General features: G+C 37.6%; 1 pseudogene; it reads right to left on the minus strand.

Moving 5' to 3' along the window:
* Positions 1-19,823, minus strand: part of LOC120188785 — a 62,567-nt pseudogene that overhangs the window by 10,646 nt on the left and 32,098 nt on the right.

Consider the following 19,823-nt stretch of genomic DNA (forward strand, 5'->3'; position numbering starts at 1 on the left):
ACTCAGCCATATTGTTAGTACAATCAAAATTATGCCGAATGGTAAAGGATAATGCTCTCCCTCTGGTGAGACCAAAATTGCCCCGATTCCATGTCCTATGGCATTTGAAGCACCATCAAAGTTCAACTTCCAATATTTACTAGTGGATGCCACTGCTTCTTCTACCGAAATAGCCATTAAATCTTCATCTGGGAAATCAAAGCTCAACGGCTCATATTCTTCCGAAACCCTACTTGTAATTAATTCTGCTATAGCATTTCCTTTGATTGTCGTCTGGTTTATATACTGAATGTCAAATTCAGACAATAGGATCTGCCAACGAGCTAATCTTCCAGATAATGTAAGCACACCCATTAGATATTTCAAGGGATCAACTTGGATATAAGCCAAGTAGTATGATACAATATATATTGCATAAGCCTTCGAATAGCTCATACTAAAGCGCAACACAATTTTTCAATGGGTGAGTATCTTATCTCACATTCAGTGAACTTCTTACTGAGATAATATATAGCCCTTTCTTTCTTCTCAGTTTGGTCACATTGCCCCAGCACACACCCCATTGAATTTTCATAATCTGACAAATACAAAATCAATGGTTTGCCTGGGATTGGTGGCGCCAAGATTGGAGTACTCGACAAATATCTTTTCACTGCTTCAAAAGATCTTTGACAATCCTCATTCCGTTCCCCTGAGTTATTCTTGCGAAGAAGGCGAAATATGGGATCACACTTTTCCGTCAGTTGGAATAAATCGAGGCCTGGGATTGGTGGCGCCAAGATTGGAGTACTCGACAAATATCTTTTCACTGCTTCAAAAGATCTTTGACAATCCTCATTCCGTTCCCCTGAGTTATTCTTGCGAAGAAGGCGAAATATGGGATCACACTTTTCCGTCAGTTGTGAAATAAATCGAGCTATATAATTCAATCTCCCCAAAAATCCTCTGACTTCTTTTTGTGTTCGTGGGGGTGGCAAGTCTTGAATAGCCTTTACTTTATCTGAGTGTATTTCAATTCCTTTTTGGCTTACTATAAATCCCAACAGCTTCCCAGATGTCACCCCAAAAGTACATTTATTTGGGTTGAGTTTTAGCTGGCATCTTCTTAGTCTTTTAAAGAGTTTTCTCAAATTCACAATATGTTCTTTCTCTGTCTTAGCTTTCACAATCATATCATCGACATAAACTTCTATCTCTTTATGCATCATGTCATGAAATAATGTCACCATGGCCCTTTGATATGTTGCCCCAGCGTTCTTCAATCCAAACAGCATTACTTTATAACAAAATGTTCCCCACATGGTAACGAACGTCGTTTTTTCCATATCTTCAGGATTCATCTTAATTTAATTGTAGCCAAAGAAACCATCCATAAAAGAGAACAAAGAATTTCCAGCAGTATTATCCACTAGTGTGTCTATATGTGGTAAAGGAAAATTATCTTTTGGACTAGCTCGGTTGAGATCCCTGTAGTTGACACACATTCAAACTTTCCCATCCTTCTTCGGTACTGGGACAATATTCGCCACCCATTCAGGATATTTAGCCACTTTAAGAAATCCGGCGTCAAATTGTTTCTTCACTTCCTCTTTAATCTTGAGCAGAATCTCAGGTCTCATTCTTCTCAGTTTTTGTTTTACCGGTTTACATTCAGGCTTTATTGGCAGTTTGTGAACAACCAACTCTGTATCTAAACCCGGCATATCTTCGTATGACCAAGCAAACACATCCTTTTATTCTTGAAGCAATTATATTAAATCTTGTCGACCTCCAACTGACAGAGTGATACCAATCTTTACTTCTCTCTTATCCTCATCTGTCCCCAAATTCAAAATCTCAATAGGCTCTTTATGAGGCAGAATCTGCTTATCTTCACTCTCCACCATTTTCAGCAATTCAGAAGGTAGTTCATATCCCTCATCATTATCACAATATTCTATTTCCCCTTGACATATAGGCTTCTCGAAATCAATCTCCGGGTCAGAGTCATTTGCATTCATATTATTGATATCTGAGCTCCTGAAAAAATAATGAAAGAGAAGATATATATACATATATACATATGGGAGGATCTTTTCCCATATAAATAAATAGAAATAAATAAATACATACATATATACAACAAAGAATGAATGAATGAAATGCAGGGGAAAATGTTTGCCATTTGGAACTAACATAATGCACCTTTTATTGAAAGCAAGAAAAAACAAACAGCTTAACCCTTTACATAAAATCACCTATTGCCCCAGGGTATGAACAACAGGGAGAAAGTTCCAGTGCATTACTCTGTAAAAGATTTGTAAACTACAGACAGTTCTTCCGCGGTCCAATTGTTCAACACGAAGCCCGACGGTGCAGGATAAATGCCCATAGCTCTCATTTCCTCAAATTCATCATCAGTTATAACGTTAATGCCTAAATCTCCCAAGGCATCCTCATCCATCACCTCAGTGTTCCTTGAATTCCCTTGAAACATATGTCCCCCAGATATGAAAATTCTGCTCAACGGCGGGAAGATCATGGGTTCCCCAGCTAAGGTCTTCACCAGCCAATCTGGCCTTTCTCATTTCCTGACCCTTCTTAATTCCCCTCAGCTTATCCCTCGGAGTTGGCTGATACCCCAAACCAAATCGATCTCTTTTAGTAACAGGGAATATTGGATTCACTGGTCCTTGTAACTGACTTCCTAACCCTTTCCCAACTTTTGCTCCTCTTCCAAGGGTCAGCTTGAGTCCCATTTTGGTACAATTTGACAGTCTAGGCTTTGGTATCTTCCTGCCTTCAGCCACAAACATAGCATTGACAAACTCCAACGATCTGAAAGAACACTCGACCGCTTGCTCATCCACTTCAATGTACGGAGCAGTAGTAGAAACAGAAGCAATAATGTCCTCTTCAGCATGAATACATACCAACTTTCCATCAAACACAAATTTCAGTCTCTGGTGCAATATGGACGGAACTGCACCGGCCTGATGAATCCAAGGCCTTCCCAACAAACAATTGTACGTAGGCATAATGTTCATTACGAGAAATTCCACTTCATAAGTTGTTGGACCAATATTCAGAGGAACATCAATCTTGCCCAACACTTCTCTTTTAGTCCCATCGAAAGCTCGAACCACACTTTGACAGGTTCTAATAAGTGTACTATCTAATGGAAGCTTCTTTAGAGTCACTAAGGGCATCACATTCAAAGTTGAACCATTATCAACCAAAACCCGGGACAACACATGCCCTTTACACTTAACTGTGATATGCAAAGCCTTCTGACTACCAATCATCCAGAAGGGATCTCATCCTCAGAAAAAGATAAAAAATTATCAGCTTGTATATTGGAAACTAACCGGTCCAACTTTTCAATGGGCAACTCTTTCGGAACAAAAGTCTGGTTCAAAACCTTTAACAGAGCATTCCTATGGGCCACTGAACTCAAAAGTAATGATAAAATAGAAATACGGGGCAGGTAACTTGTGTAACTGTTCAACAACACTATGCTCACTGTGCTTCAAAAACTTCAAAAATTATACCGCTTCACTCTCAGTTACAGGTTCGTTGATAACATGCTTATCTTCTTCTATCTGCACATCAATCTTTTTTCCCTTATCAACATCAACCTTCTTCTCAGACTCTTTAGGTGGATTAAGAGAATAACACCTACCACTTCTGGTAAAGTGTCCCACCTCATCTACTTCCTCATTCTCTTTTGTTACATTCCCCATCTGGCAATCATATCTTCAAGGCACTTGTTTATTATCCCGATATGGGAATGGAGATGGAGGTGTAATAACCACTTTCAGAGCTACATTTTCAGCAACTCGATTCTTGGGAGTAATAATTAGGGGACAACTAGCATTGTATACCCATTTAGACGATCCTTCTGAAGTGCAAACTTCCGCTTCCTCTTCTTCAGCAATCTCTTTAAAGAACTCAATTTCTTTACTGTCCATCATGTCTTGTACCAAAGATAGGAAGTCAGGACATTGCTGAATACTGTGTTCTTCACTGTTATGATACTGACATACCTCTCCACTGTTAAACTGTTCAACCATCAAACTGGGCTTCAACCATCCTACCTTAACCATCTGGCACCACACCCAACTCATGGGTGATACCACCTTACTAACATTCCTTACAATTCTTTTTCGTTGCTCTTCACTAATCACGTTAACTCCTGCTCCTGCATGGCTTGGCAACGGATTCTGAGCTATATTCGGCTGCTCACTGTCACCAAAGTTGATGACATTCCTCATTCTCAAAGCTTGGACAACCTTCTTAAACGCAGTACAATTCTCAATGGAATACCCAGGGTTCCCTGCATGGTACTCACACTGAGCACTAGTATCATACCATTTGGGAAAATGAGGTTGCATTGGTGTCACGTGATACGGCGAAACCACATGCCGATCGTACAAAATCTGAAACAATTCCTTATAAGTCATCGGGACGGGGTCAAATTGAGGCCTCTCTCTCCTCTGGTCCCTTGCCCCTTGTCTATTATCATTTTGTGTTGACGACCCTGCTCCTTGAGGACGGGAAACAGTGATGTTATTAGAATCGTACTGCCTCACATTACTGATTTCGTTTTCTTTTTTCCTCGTTGGTGGCCTCTTACTAAACTCTCCTCCCTTGAGCTTCCCACTCTTAACAGCCATTTCAATCATTTCTCCCGTCGTAACTACATCAGCAAAACTTCGATAAGGATTACCGATAAGATGCGAGAAAAAAGGAGCCTTTAAGGTGTTGACAAAAAGCATATTTGTTTTCTCCTCTTCCAATGGCGGGTGGACTTGCACTGCTACATCTCTCCATCTTTGAGCATATTGTCTAAAACTCTCGTTAGACTTCTTTTCCATTCCTTGCAACATCATCCTGTTGGGCCTAACATCTTTTACATGTTTGTATTGCTCAAGAAAGACTTAGCCAAGTCTTTCCACGATTTAATATTATCTATACTCAGCTGGTTATACCACAGGATTACCGAACCAATTAAGCTTTCCTGAAAACAGTGTATCAACAATTGATCGTCCCCTATGTATCCGGTCATCTTCCTACAAAACATTGTGATATGCACAGAGGGACACCTGGTACCATCAAACTTATCAAAGTTAGGAACTTTGAACTTTGGAGGTAAAACCAAATCCGGAACTAGACTTAATTCCTTTGCGTCGAATCCATAGACACTAGTATCTTCCTTCATGGCTCTGACTTCTCTTTCTAGCTGTTTCCATTTCTCTTCCAACAGATTGTTTTGGTTCTTCTTGGCTTCTTCATCAAGGTCCGGAACTTGATGATATTGATGTTCTTCCTGATATGAACTAGATCCAGGTTGTACGTTAACAGAAGCACCGACTGGATTAATGTGCACCTTCCCGACATGAACATGAGTCCCTTGAACGTTCTGAGATTGTTCTGGAGGATAAAGTGAGTCCTCAGTTACAGCTCCCGGCATAGGACCTTTCCCATGTTCTAGATTTCTTTCTTCTAACATACTCGCAAACTTGGCAAACATCTCCTTTTGGGCATTCATCATGTCTTCTTGCATTTTCTTGATATTATCTTGTAACTCCAACTGAGCCTTCTCAATTTGGGCAAGTTTGTCATCCATAACTTTCTTCCTGGTTCTGTAGATATACTTGGGATTTTCCAGTATTACTCTGTCACAGAGTCATTTTTTTATCGCTGATATTTATTAATGAATATGAAATATATGATTATGAATGAATAAAATGCGATGCAAAAATTTAAATGTATTAAAAATGCATATGCAAAATGCAGGGTGTTGATCCTGGAACGACTCCTTAGAATAACTCTTTATATTAGAATGACGTTCAATTACAAAGTTAAAACATATCACAAATATATCTGCACCATCTCTCCTATTTGTTGTACATGTGCTAGCAACTCCACGATCTTCTGGTTTTCTTCAGCCTCGGGATCCAGTTCTTCAGTCACATCAGCAGCTTCCTCGGATAAAATGACCAAATATTGAGCTATTCTCCGCGCGTGTCCTAGGTAACAAACAATAAGGTCTTCTCTTTGCTTAACTCTCGCCTGAGCTCGCTCCCATCGAAAATGCCATTGTATATCCCCCTCATAAGGAACTATCAATAGCTCACTTGCTTGCCTCTGAAAATCTTGAACCATGGCTTCAAGCTCACTCACTTGTTTTTTTAGACTTTCAACCTCCCCCTGGCTCGAGCTACCTTCCATGTTTCGGTATCGTCGTAATGCAGTCTCTAAACTTGAAATTTTCTCCTTCAACTTCTCATTCTGGGCTTGACTCTTTTGTAACCGCTGCTCTAAAGAATCCTTTTCTTTCGATAAAATCTTCACTTGGTGCCTGCTTTGCTTGAGCTCTTCTTGACTCTCTCCGGCTACTCTTTTGAGGCTCGCCACCTCTTGCCTCAATTCGACAGACTTACTCGAGCTAGAACCTGCCTGAGCTTTTACCATTCGCTGATAAGTTGACCGAAGATCGTCAAAGTCTAGCCGAAGTTGCTTCTCTACTTTTTCAATTCGATCTGCTCTACTCTTCTGAATGTCAATCTCCAATCCCTTTTGACACATTTCATCTTCCAGCTTCTGCAAAGTCATTCTCCATTGTCTCCGTTCTGCTTTGAAATCGCGCTTAGCTAACTCTAATGGAGATGGCACCACTCTCAACTGTTCCTCCACCGGCTGAATATTTTCAGGATTCACTATCGGGATGTTGTCATTTACTCGACCGCTTCTCCACTACTCGTACTCTTGAGATAACTCGAGATCATAAGTGAACAGATTCACACGACGAGTTTGCTTCCAAGCCTCAGCAACCTCTTTAACTTTACCCTTATACTGATCTCCTTTGAATGCAAAATCCGACCCTACTAAGTCTCATGTGGATGGAATAAACTGCCTTGGCCCATACTGTCTGGAAACTAGTAACGGTGTATACCCAATAGAACCCCATATACATGGTAAAGGAACCCAATCTCGCTCTCCACATCGGTAAAGTATGGCCGAAGAAACATTCCACGAAGCTCGCCACAAAATATCACCATCTCTGATATCCTTGAAGATGACCATCCATTTTTCTTCGGTGAAGCCCTCAGGTCATTCTTTAGAAAGAAAATCCTTCAAAGGCGAAAACCCCTCTAGAAACATTCGTCCTGGTGCTCTTTCAACATGTTTGAAATGACTCAGACTCCACACTAGCAGCAAAGGCACACATCCTATAAAGCATCATTCTCACTCGCGCCTACAAGAACTCAAAGACCGGAACGTCTAAGCTAAAATGGCTGGAATAGGATCCGCGTGCTTGTCTAATCTTTCAAACAGGTCAACGACTGATACGTCTACATATCCTAGCACCTTTGGAAAAATAACGAGCCCATAAATCCCTAAAGCAAACAAGTCAAGCTTCTTTCTCTTATCAGGGTGATGATCAATTACTTCTTTCAAAGCAGCCCAAGAGATACACTCACTGTCTCCCTTCTTCTTAATGTTTCTGATTACCCAATCTTCACTCATTCCGGTCATCAATAGTAATTTCTTATTAAACGAAGAAGTGACTGGCAGCTTGGTATATACTCTATCCATCTGGGACCTCGAACAACAGACCAAAGCTTGATACTCCTTTATTGTTGGTGTTAGATCCACTCTACCAAATGTGAAACAGCTGTAAGCCGGATTCCAGAATTACGCCAACGCTCTAAACAGATTTCGATCAATAGGAACATCCAGAAGATAAGGAATATCGCCGTACAATTGATAAAACATCTCCTTAGCGGCTACTGTCCATCTTCCCCATATCTCTTTTAGCTCACTTAGATCATTCTAACGCACGTTGATGTGAGTATAACCAAATAACTCCGACAAGTATCCAGGCATCACGCTGTCCCCATTGGTCACTTGGGACTGTTCCGACCACCTCAGAACATCGGCATTGTCCTCAACCTCTTTCTGAATCGTTCGTTCCATATTATTGGCCTTCTATATGGACATCAATCCCAAATCAACACCATGTAATGGATATTGCAATACAAAACAGAAAAGAAATAAAGCAAAGACAACAAAATATCAGTTAGTAAACATAAAGCAATTAAATCGGGATAATAATTTGTTCAAGAATCCTACCCACATGCTGGCTACCCAATCATGCTTTATCAGATCCTACCCAACATGATATCTACCCCCATGCTTTGTTATTCACAAAAAATAAATCCTAACCACATGATATCTAATTCGTATGCTTATTTAAAAAATAAACCTAACCGCATGATATCTAATTCGCATGCTTATTCAAAAAATAAACCTAACCGCATGATATCTAGTTCGCATGCATTTATTCGAAAAACGAAAATAAATAACTCAAAAAAAAAGCTTTTCCTTGTGTACCCTCCTCACGGGATTCTTAAGGTTCGAGTTTTGTTCAACCTAAGTTCGGGCTCTATGTTCACTATATGCTAGGTTCGGTTCTAAAGTAATAGGTTCTCAAATTGTCCTTGTCGATGCCCCCTTAGGCTGTCGAACCCTTAATCTTGGCCCATCACAGGCTTTAGGGGATCGAGTTCAATTTCGAGGGAACACACCTCTTTATGTCCATGCGGAGGTGATTATCATCACGAGGACCATAAGGCGTGAGCTCCAAGAGCGATCCACTATCCCATGCGGAGGTGAAAACCACACGAGGGCATAGTCTCTCACTCCTACTTAATTAAGACGGAGCGGGGTTTTAGCTCATGTCATGAAAATGCAACTGTGCAGTGTGTGAGGAAAAGCGAAAAAGCACAATAAAAACACTCAAAATTTCATAAATTCATACAATTAATCTGAAATCATTAGCAAACAAATTAGTACAACTATTTAATTGTTAATCGAATTAAATTAAAAAAAATCAAAATACAAACAAAACTTATTAAAAACCAAACAATGGATCAAAAAACCAAATTAAAACAAATTTATAACTTTCAATTGCAAAGACACTTAATTAATCGACTATCGGCCTGACTCTCTAAAAAAGTCTCCAGCGGAGTCGCCAAGCTGTCGAAATGATTTTTTCTTTTAAGTGATATTTTAAAAACCACATCAATTTTTAATTTATCTCTTTCAATTGATTTTTAATTTAAAAACAAATGCGATTTAAAAGAACTCTCGTTTCGAAAAATTTTGAATTTCCTTTACGACCGAAAATATGGTTCGAAGAGTCGCCACCAATCTTTGATTAGGGTGTGATTGGGCACCCAAAAATGTTTTGTCATTTTAAATAAAAATTAATTTTAATTAAAACAACAAATTGATGTCTGTTTTATCAAAAAAATGAGTTCGGGAGTCGGTTACGTGTGGGGAAGGATTAACACCCCCACAATGCCCTAAAACGATACCTAGTCGATTAATTAATGTCTTTGCATTGAACTTTACAAATTCGAACTTAATTTGATTTTTGATCCCATAAAACAAAGATGCAAATTTAAAAACATTCAAAAACACTCAAATAAATTAAATTAACATTACCGAGTCGTTTTAGAAAGATAAAGAGTGTTCGATTATTTACAAATATCGAGACCATATCTTAAAAGCTATAACAACCTTTTCTTGATAAATTTAAATAAACGAACACTTCTTTTTATTTCGTTCCCAAATTTTAGGTGAAGAATTGATTTTTAGGTTTCACTTTCGGGATACACTTTTAATTTAAAATCGTCAAAACGGCCCTCTAATCATTTAAGACAAGCCACTCAAGATAATTTTAAATTAAAAATGTATTACCCTTAATCCAATTATTTGATATGGGTCAAGTTATGCATATGAAGTTAACTTGCGAAAAATAACTATTTACACACACAAGTATCATAATGATTCGAACATATGGTTACCAAGCCTTCATAGCAAACCTAAACTATCCTTACAGATATACGTGTACAAAAAAAAAACTTAAACGTTGACTAAAACATAAATAAAACAAATTCAAGGACCACTTTATAAATAGAATAAATAATAGGATATCACAAAAAAATCAAACTTCAAGCCTTGCAAACGTAATATAACCAAAGAAAATATGAAAGTTTAAAATAAAAAAGAAAAATACACATTAAATGTAAAAAAAAACATTAAGTTTAAATAACCTAACAAATGACTAAACTAAAAACGCATAAACTATGAATACAAAATTAAAAAGCTCAAAATATCCATTTTAGGACCAAAATACAACAATTCAAGAACCTAAAGGAGCTCACTCAAAATTTTCCTTTTTTCTCAAAACATGAAATCTCTCGACCATTGCAACACTGCCGTTTTTGCTTTAACATATATAATATTTTAAATGAAAATCTTAACCTACATTTGATTAACCCTCAGCCACATATACTAAATTACTCTCTCCCTCTTTTTTCGATATTCTCTCTCACTAATGGCCAAGACCCCAACGGCCCAACCCCTCTGCTTATCTTAATCGAGACCCCCTCACGCCCCTTTCCATTCTCTCCACTCACCCAAGCTTGAAACCTCAGCCACCATAACCACCTGTCGTACCCCTAACGACGAACACACTAAACCTCAACCGCTACTGGACTTCAACCGAAGCCAAACGACCACCGTTACTCTCTATCGCTCGAGTCTCTCCATCCCGATGGCTTCAACTCCGGCGACTGACTCCTAGGTAAACACTAAATTCTTCCTTTTAATTTTATTCTGGTTTTGCTAAATTAAATCTCATCTTTTCCATGACAATGGAACCAACACATAGAATAAATGGAATTAACAAGATACCAATGGCGTTCGGGCAGTCTAGGTAAGTCCTAATCTCTCTCTCTCATTTTAGTTTTAAACCACAATAACACACATAAAAAATGAACTGGAAAACAAAGAGATTGAAGAATAATTCCTCGAAAAACATACCTTTATTGCGTTATTTGTTTTTCAATTGTAAGATTACAATAGTATCTCCTTTGGCACTCTTTTTGCACTTGTAAAATTACTGATAACTAATATAAATACTTTTCTTTCGAAATGCTTTTCTTCGTTTCGTGTTCTCTCTGTTTCTTTTGGTTCTCTCCCTCTTTTTCTCTCAGTTTTTTCTGATATCTGATCGTGTCCTCTCCTCCCTCTGTTTTCAATGTTTTTTTTATCCCCCTCCCCCTTACTGTTTTTTAGTGTCCCCACGTGATGTATATAGTTTCTTATGGTTTCTAGTAGTTAAAAAAAACTGACCTCTCTTGATAATTACTTACTAACCCTTCTCATAACTGCCTTTGATTTCCATGTTGGGCTTCCAATTGGTTTGGGCACGGGCTAGATCCTTCAGGGCTCCAACTTAATCTACACTGTAACTCGTATTGGATCTAGAACTCGAACGGAGTTCCCGGACGAAACCGAGCATCTACAGAAGATACATGTCACAGCATACCTAGAAGCTAGAGTAGCAATCAAAGCATTTATCAATGCCGGAGTTAGAGGGGATCCTTTCATCAATGACGACCAACCAGGCACTTGACTAGGAACACTATGGGGTATATTTGCATGTGCATTCACATAGCCTGGCCAGAGATATGCGGATGTGTCCAATAGATTTCTGGCAATACAAGCCTCAACAATCAAATGTCGCAAGTTTCCAGCCGCAACGATGCATAGTATTATAAAATATACCCAAATGGGAAAATTACACATGCAAATTGGAAAAAGCATTAGCTAGAAAACAGAACAAAATTTAAGGAAAGAAACAGCTACAAAACAGACAAGAGAATCAGAAAATGGAGCAAACATGTCTGAAATGAATGGAAAGAAAAAGATCAACAAAGCTTTCAGAAAATATAATATCTAGAAAGAGAGAGATTTGCGATGATTACACTATAGCAGAGTAGCTAAATAAAAAAACCAACCAGATCAAATAATCAAATACCCTATTTTACTTCCATGATTCAGTTTTACGTAAGAGCATACTTGAGGGGGAAATTCATAAGACTTTTAAATAATAAAATAGTAGCTAGCAGTATTCTGCATGCACTTCTTACTAGGAATCGGCACTATCAATTTATGCAAGATCGCATCTCAAAATAGCCTTAAGTCGACTTGTACAAAAACACATCTCAAAATGGCCTTAATAGATAGGTAACCCCATATCAAAGGATGAAGGATAACAGTGCTTACAGCAATTCATAGGCATGTCATTAACGCTCATGCACTCATAGTATCCATTACCAGCTGTAAGACCAGAAACAAACATAATTGCTTTGGCAGCAGCCTGATTGGCTACTGAACAAACTGACTGAGGAGTCAGTAAAGCCTCATAATTGGTCAACATCTGTAAGCTGGATATTAATTCTTTACGACATCTTCCCGTAATTTGCTTCTCTTTTGGTTGATTAATTGGGCTGCAATCACTTTCATCCATTAATTCACTTTCCTCTTCCTCAACAATATTGGCCACTACAAGTGGGGTAATAGAAATAACATGCACAAGCAGGTGTCGAGGCGAGGTATTGGACCCTCACTAATGTCCCTTTCCTATGAAACAAATCAAATATAAAGAAAGGAATGGCAAATCAGTTTAAACACATGAAATACTTGGAAATGAATATCGAAGTAATATTATCTAGACAATAATGAGCATGCTTCTCTGAAATATAACTACACCGTTGACAGCCAATTTTACTGATAATGACCTAATCAGTTCCTAATATCATTTTCTTCTGGTAGATATATTATTTAGATATCCTAGTATTTGCCAATAATGTAAGTATTACCTACTTGGTTGTCACAACAAAACACATGAAATTCCCTCAGAAATTAACAAGAAAATAAGACCCAAATTTAGAGTTCCTTTTAAAGCAGAAAGTCCAAAGCCACAAACAACAAAGATTTTTTTCTTGCAGCAGACACACGCACACACATTTATCCATCTAGATACATGTATACATATATGCTATGTCATACATGTATATAGACTTGATAACTCTGGACACAATATGATTACAAGACACATGAACAAATAACTAAAACAGGACATGATGGAAATACATGGAAGTGCCAAAATCTACATAATATGAATTATTTTTTTAATAAGAAGTTTAGGCCTCATTAAAAAACCCCTTCATGATTAATGGATCACAATGTGCTCCTCAATCAGCAGAAGGAGGAAAAGAGTGCCTTAGAATTCATTAATAATCGAAAGTTACATGATGTTTAAAAAAAACAAACATACACACTCCCTTTACAATGACCAACCCCAAGCAAAAAAAAAACATCCTTAACAAAAACATTGAAACTAACCAATACCATCCTTAGCCAAGCAACCAGCGTCAATATTGGCTGACCTAGCAACCCATCTAATAACACCCTGTAAATCCCTTAAGTAAGCAGCAATGTCTTTCACTAAATCTATATAGACATAAGGACAACAATTGTAATTCTTAACCCAATCCACTGCTAGTTTACTGTCACTTTCAACAATCAAACGTTCCTTGAACCGGTGTTGGATCGAATGAAAGAAGATTAAGCCCTTCTTAATTTCCTTGAGCTCTATCAAAATAGGACCTGGACCAACCGCCTCTTGGAAAGAACCCATCACCGAGCCATCCTCAACTCTTAGTAAGCCACCAACACCACTTTTCCTCCAATCTCCGCTCACAATTGCATCCACATTTAGTTTTATAAAACCCGTTGGAGGAGGAGACCAAGACACAATATTGATAATTAAATTCCTGGAAGTGGAGGAACAATCCCCAAGAGAGGGATCACTAATGAGAGAATCCTTCGAAATAGACACATCCTTGAACTTGGCTAAGAACCAAGTTGCGACTCTAAATCTTGCCATAAATAATAGATCAATCTGATCTAATCTTGCCCCTTCAAACACAATGACATTCCTATATTTCCAAATTGTCCAAAGAACCACTCCCGGAATGAGAGACCAAATAGAAGAGTAGGGAACCATATCCTCCCAAGCCAAAATAAAACTTTGAGCATTGCCATGTAGAACCGAACTATGTTTCCAAAATCTCAGAAATTTATTCCATAAGGACCACGCCACGAAGCAAGTGAAAAAATAGATGTGATGAAGATTCAATCTCCTTTTTACAGAATGGACATGCAACGTCTACAATAGACGACACCCCTATCCTCTGTAATTCTTGTTTTACTGGCAATCTCTTATACACTACCTGCCACATAAAGATTTCCACTCTAGGAGGTACCAAGCCCTTCCAAATGTTTTTCATCCAAAAGGACTCGGCTGTCGAAGCAGGGCAGCATGACTTCACACACGATTTAACAGAATAAATACCTTCCCCATTCCCTCTCCGTATCAGACCATCTGTCAGCTCATAGGAGAGAGTAATATTATGAATTATAGCCATTAGATCAAAAAATTGATCTAGTTCCCAATCACTGAGATTTCTTCTCATCTCTATATGCCAAGACCAACCTAATGACCGAAACTCACCAAAATCCTTTAAATTCCCATTATTGTTTAATGAAAGAACAAACAATCTCGGGAAGATAACTTTAAGAGGAGAATCTAACGCCCAGCTGTCAAACCAAAATCTGATACTCTCTCCATTACCCGCTCGAACTTTAAACATGCTGCGAAATTTAGCACCGAACTGATCTTATTTAAAATGATTTTTTACTACTGATTTTCATATCCAAGAAGCATTTGCAGGAAGATTGTTCTTGAACAGCAACAGTCTACGGTCCAGATTATATTTGTTGCAAATCACCTTTTTCCACACACTTTCCCTATCATTAGCAAACCTTCAAGACCATTTCCCTAGTAGAGCTCTATTCATGTAATTGAGGTCCAAAACTCCAAGACCACCAACAATTTTATCAGTACACACAATCGACTTGTAGATGCTCGTTTTTGTCCTAGGTCCAATACAAGACTCAAAGTGGATTGCAGGACTGAAATAAGTATGACAGTTTGTAATACCCAGTGAATAACCAAGTCAGATTGTTTTTGGAGCCACGTAAAAAGCAATGAGGCAAACGTTTATGGAAAAAGAGAGTAAAAACTGAATAAAACAGTTTATAAGTGGGGGCACGACTTGAAGAGCAGTTTTTGGGAAAAGTTAAAGAAAAGGGGGGTCAGTTTTTTTAATGGGCAGGGGAACCACTGAAAACAAGGAGGACACAACGGGGGAAGGAGGATTGAACCGAGAGAGAGTCAGAGGATATTTTGGACACCAGAAGCTAAGAAAGCAGCAATTAAGGACTACCAGCCGAAAACCCTATTGATCATCAACAATTCCACATTGTAAAAGAATACAAAGAGAGACAACAGTGTAATCTCATAATTCAAAACCAGTGAAAGCAATAAAATACGAGGAATTCCGAGGTATTCTTCTTGGGTGTTATTTACTGTTTATGTATATATGTTTTTCTTTCTGTGTGTGTACATGTTATTTTGCAATCAGAGGAAATTAAGCAAGGATTAAGTAACACCCTTTCAAAAAAAAAAAACAGAATCCATGTGAAGTAGTGCGAGCATGAAAAGTTTCCAAAATTTCTTCATTTTCTTTCGAACCACAAACAGTATTCTTTGAAACCAAAGCAATTATAGAGAATATGAGTTAGTTTATATACCTTACTCGGTCTCGTTTTTACTCGCATCGGAGATACCTTAGGTCAGTTAGTTGGGCGCCGGCGAGTAGCAGTTTTCGTGGGTCCACCATTCGTAAGAGTAGAAATGAAGTCCTGAGAGTTTTAAAAATAGAATAAAAGGTTTTAGGTTCGGTTTCCTGGGTTCGAGTTCAAGGCCGAGGCGTTGAGGTTCTTTAGAATTGCAGGGTAATATTAGAGTTAAGTTTTCATTTGGAATTTTCTTTTATGCGTAAAAAATAAATAAAAGAAACTTAGGAGTTAGAGTAATTTCCTTACCTTGGTTATTTGAGTCCATTGCCGGAGAAATAGAGAGTCACCGTTGAGGGTGGTCATCGGAATGGTTTACTCGATCGTGAATGTTAGGGGAGTGCCAAGGTCCTCGGTTAAGAGTGGTGTTGAGTTAATCGATTGACGGAATCGGCCAAGAGGGGGGTGAATTGGCAATTAAAATTTTTGTGGAAGCTTTTGCAGAAAATTGAAAGTAATTGCACAGCGATTTACAGTGGTTCGACTTTCTCAAATAAAGTCTACGTCCACTACCTTAGCTATCCACACTAAGGATTTTCCAACAAATTCACTAATTTGTTATTTCTTTTGAGGCCAAAGAGATAACCTTACAATTCCCTCAAGAGTATACCCCAACTCTTGAGAACACTCTTTTTCCCAAAGAGAAGATTACAAATTTGCAAACTTACAAGAAAACCTCACAAGGTAAGATGTTTGCACAATTCTAGAACAAAGAAAAGAACACTCAAAGATGAATACAATTGAGCACAAAAAGTGTTCTTGAAAGCAAAATGAATATTGAATGAAAATAGGCTTGAAATGCTCAAACTTGAGGTTTGATGCTTTCTCTTTGATTCTCTCTTGATTCTAGTTGCTTGATGTTTCTTGTATTTGATCAATGGCTTCTAAGCTTGCTTAAATACACATTGGATCACTTCTGAACGTTGGGGATGATTAGAGGAGATATTATAACCGTTTTAGTGTGAAAACATTTAATAAAACAGCTTGGAGCGTGGGGGGGAATCGGTTCCCCCTTGAAGGGAATCGGTTCCTAAGTGTAAAATTCAAATATTTCGACCGTTGTACAAGGGGGGGAATCGGTACCCCCTTGGGGGGGATCGGTTCCCTCCGAGCATACTGGAATTCTCGGAGCAAAACTGTTTAGGGGGGAATCGGTTCCTCCTATGGGGGGAATCGGTTCCCTCCGAGCATTCTGGAAATCTCGGGGCCAAAACCATTTAGGGGGAATCGGTTCCTCCTATGGGGGGGAATCAGTTCCCTCTGAGCAATCTGTAATTTTTGGCTTTGAATTGGTTCGAAATACTTTGTAAGATTATTTTGAAATTGTTTTATGATTAAAACTTAATTTTACACTTAAGTAAGGATTAAAAATGATTTTTGAAATATTTGGAGTAATGTTTTGATATTCGAATAGTTATATCGAATATACTTAGAAAATCATTTGGAAAATCTTAAAATCCATTTAACTTAATTTGTTATATCGAAATATCAAAATGTTTCAACAATCTCCCCCTTTTTGATATAACAAAACATTTTAGTAATTTTAAGATTTTTGAAATCAAGTTTTGAAATTACTCACCCCTTACTTTAACACTTCTTCAATTTATTATGTAAAACAATTTAACACCTTTAACACCTATTCTTCTCCCCCTTTTTGTTAAATCAAAAAGACATTATAAAACAAGGTTTTGAAATCATTTAGCCAATTGATTTATTAATTATAAGCTTAAGCTGCTAAGATCACAATCAAAAGAGAGGTTAGCCATTAGTTTCATAAATCAATATTCATAAATAATGTGATATGGCAAAATTGGTCATATTGCTAATGATGATGCAAAAATGAATAAAACATATAAGTTCACACTATTCATAAATCCAAAATCCAACAATCCACAAAATCAAACAATTCAAAATGTTGAAACAATATTCATTTTGTTCAAAGTTGTAAAGCTAAACACAAAATCAAGCATCCGGATCGGTAGGAGGAAAACGGGCTCGCATAGCAGCCATTTCATGAGTTAGTTCATTAATACGAGCATTGGTTGCTTCATTGTTTGCACGCATCTCCTGAAGAATCTCTAATTGTTGAGCTCCCATTGTGGATAAATGAGACTCTATAGAGGAAAAGCGCGAATCCATTGTAGCATAACGGAAATCAAATGTCTCCATAAAGGATTAAAAATATGGAGGCATTTGAGTCGATTGTTGAGCGTGCTCCTCGGGTTGTTCAGGTTCTTCTTTAGCTTCATCAATATCCCTCATTAATTGTTCAAACTCGGGATCTTCGTCAGCTTCGGGTGGAGCTTGTGAAGAACTAGCTCCCGGAGTAGAAGATCGAACCCATGCACCGGTTTCCTTATTTTTGACCCATCCCGCTCTTGTTAAAGAAAGAAGATTGATTTGTTTCTTAAGAGGAAATGAGGCATCTAGACCAACTCGGAGTTCAGCTTTAGAAAAGAGATTACTAAGAATACAACCGTAAACTAGTGAAGAACAGAGTTTCTTATTTGGCACTAGGTTAACGGTTTCAACAATTTCAGCAAAGATAATCTCGGAGAGGTTTATTTTATATTGTTTCAAAACAGTGCAACCACCAAAGATCTAAAGCTCTAAGAGTTGAATATCGACCCCGGATGGTCGAAACCACCAAGTGATCATGAGATGAAGGAAACGCTCATGGAGATCTAAAACACTTGCACTATCATTCCGTTTATATCGTGAGCCTAAAACTTGTTTTTCGTTTGATAAACCTTTATTGTCCAAGCCTAAGGCATTGGCTATGTAATCCGGATCAAGATGGAAATATTGACTTAGGAGGTAGGAACGCACTCCTATGGTTTTGGTTTTGTCACGATTTTTGATACAAACGGCATTACAGTAGAAGATACGAACAAGTTGATGATAGACAATGGGTTCAAGTTCGAAAAGTTTATCAAATTTCCATTCGTGCAAGATAGGGAGATATTTAAAGTTAATATCAACCATAGTTTGAAGAGATGGGATACGTTATTCCCTAATCTTATACGAGTCAAAATATTGGTAAAACCAATAACGATAATCTTTAGGACCCGGTTGATTGAAACAAGAATTTTGGATAGTCAAGTTAGGATCAAGATTTGGAATAGGATTTTGAGGAATAGGAGGAGTATTTGGTTGACGACTAGAACGACTAGATGAAGACCTAGGACGTTTAGGATTTGACATGGTGAAGGAAATCGGAATAGATAGAATAACCTGCAATTTTAAAACAAATGTATGCAATTCAATTAATCCCAAAACTCAAATGAGTCCTCAATATTTCAAGATTCTCTAAATCAATCCTAATGGGCAAAGTTTTTGAAAAACTTTTGAAAAATATGGTTTTGAGAAACAATATATGTATAGTTTTTCATAACAACAACATAATTTAATCAAAACACAATAATTTGAAAAATAACAATTTTTTTTTATTTCGAAAATTTAAAAAATTTTGAAAAATTCTTGTGTTTTTGATGAAATTAGTTGTAACATCTAGTTTCTAATCCCTAAATAATCAATGCCCGATCACTATTTCAACCTAGAACTAATTGAAAACAATCCTATGTTCAAAAACAATGAAATAGAGAGTTTAGAAAAATTTACCTTGAAAGATGAAGATTGAGGGGATTTAGATGTTGTTTGCACGATTTTAATGATTCCAACAGGTTTAGAAGATAATATTTGAAGCGAATTCCGATTAATATCGATGATTTGAGGCAAGAAAGGAGATTTGAGTGTTTGAGGAGGGTGAGAAACGGTTTGAAGAAAATATAAGGGTTTTGGGAATTTTGGGGTGTTCTGCCCGATTTTAACAGAACCCCAGGGGGGTATCGATTCCCCTGTGGGGGGAATCGGTTCCCCTTCAAAGGGGGAATCGGTTTCCTCAGGGGGGGATCGATTCCCTCTGCACCAAAATGCTAAAATCCGATTTTTTAAGCACAAAATGCTAAATTAATCTTTTCTAGTGGTATTGGCAACTCATATATCAAAAATTAATTATGTTCAAACAATTAAATTAATCTTTAATCGATTTTTGAACATAAAATTAATTTTCACTAAGAATCACAAACTCCCCCTAACTAATAGCAAGAATGCAATAAAAAATTATTATTATAAGCATTTTTCAAGATTTATTAAAAGTGCTAAAATTATTTTAAACACTAAGTGAAGATAGGTTGGTCAAACCTAATTCTCTCCTA

This window comes from Hibiscus syriacus, unplaced genomic scaffold (genome assembly GCF_006381635.1).
Source record: "Hibiscus syriacus cultivar Baekdansim isolate YM2019G1 unplaced genomic scaffold, ASM638163v2 tig00116951_pilon, whole genome shotgun sequence".
Taxonomy (NCBI): domain Eukaryota; kingdom Viridiplantae; phylum Streptophyta; class Magnoliopsida; order Malvales; family Malvaceae; genus Hibiscus; species Hibiscus syriacus.